Here is a 537-nt window from a genome sequence, read left to right as displayed (position 1 = left end):
TACCTAGGAGTGGGATTGCTGGGTCATATGGAAGCTCCATGTTTAGCAGTTTGAGGAACCTCCAAACAGTTTTCCATAGTGGTTGTACAACTTAGTTTGCATTCCCACCAGCAGTGCAGAAGAGTTTCTTTTCTCCCCATCCTCGCCAACATTTGTTGTTGCTAGTTGTTTGAAGATGTGCCATTCTCACTGGGGTGAAGAGGTATCTCATTGTGGTTTTAATTTACATCTTCCTTATACAAGTGATGTTGAGCATTTTTTCGTATGCTTGTTGGCCATCTGCATTCCTCTTTGGAGAAGTGTCTTTTTTAGCTTTTCTGCCCATTTTTTGATGGGGTTGTTTACTTTATTCATGTTGAGTTTCCTCAGTTCTCTGTATATTTTTGTGATCAATCCTTTATTGCTATTTTTGTGTGAGAAAATGTTTCCCCAATCAGTGGGGTGTCTGTTTGTTTTTAGTAATGTCTCTTTTGCTGTACAGAAGCTCTTTAACTTGATGTAGTCCCATCTATTTATCCTTGCCTTCACTATTGTGGC

At 39.5% G+C, this 537-nt stretch overlaps 1 protein-coding gene across 1 annotated transcript in view; it reads left to right on the top strand.

Annotated features, from left to right (window-relative positions):
• The window catches only part of MIPEP (mitochondrial intermediate peptidase), a 134,601-nt gene that overhangs the window by 46,309 nt on the left and 87,755 nt on the right, over window positions 1-537 (top strand). The gene's annotated exons all lie outside the window — the stretch shown is intronic.

The sequence above is a fragment of the Condylura cristata genome, unplaced genomic scaffold, assembly GCF_000260355.1.
Source record: "Condylura cristata isolate star-nosed mole 26May11 unplaced genomic scaffold, ConCri1.0 scaffold00010, whole genome shotgun sequence".
Classification (NCBI taxonomy): Eukaryota; Metazoa; Chordata; class Mammalia; order Eulipotyphla; family Talpidae; genus Condylura; species Condylura cristata.
This window is presented reverse-complemented; position numbering and strand designations above follow the sequence as displayed.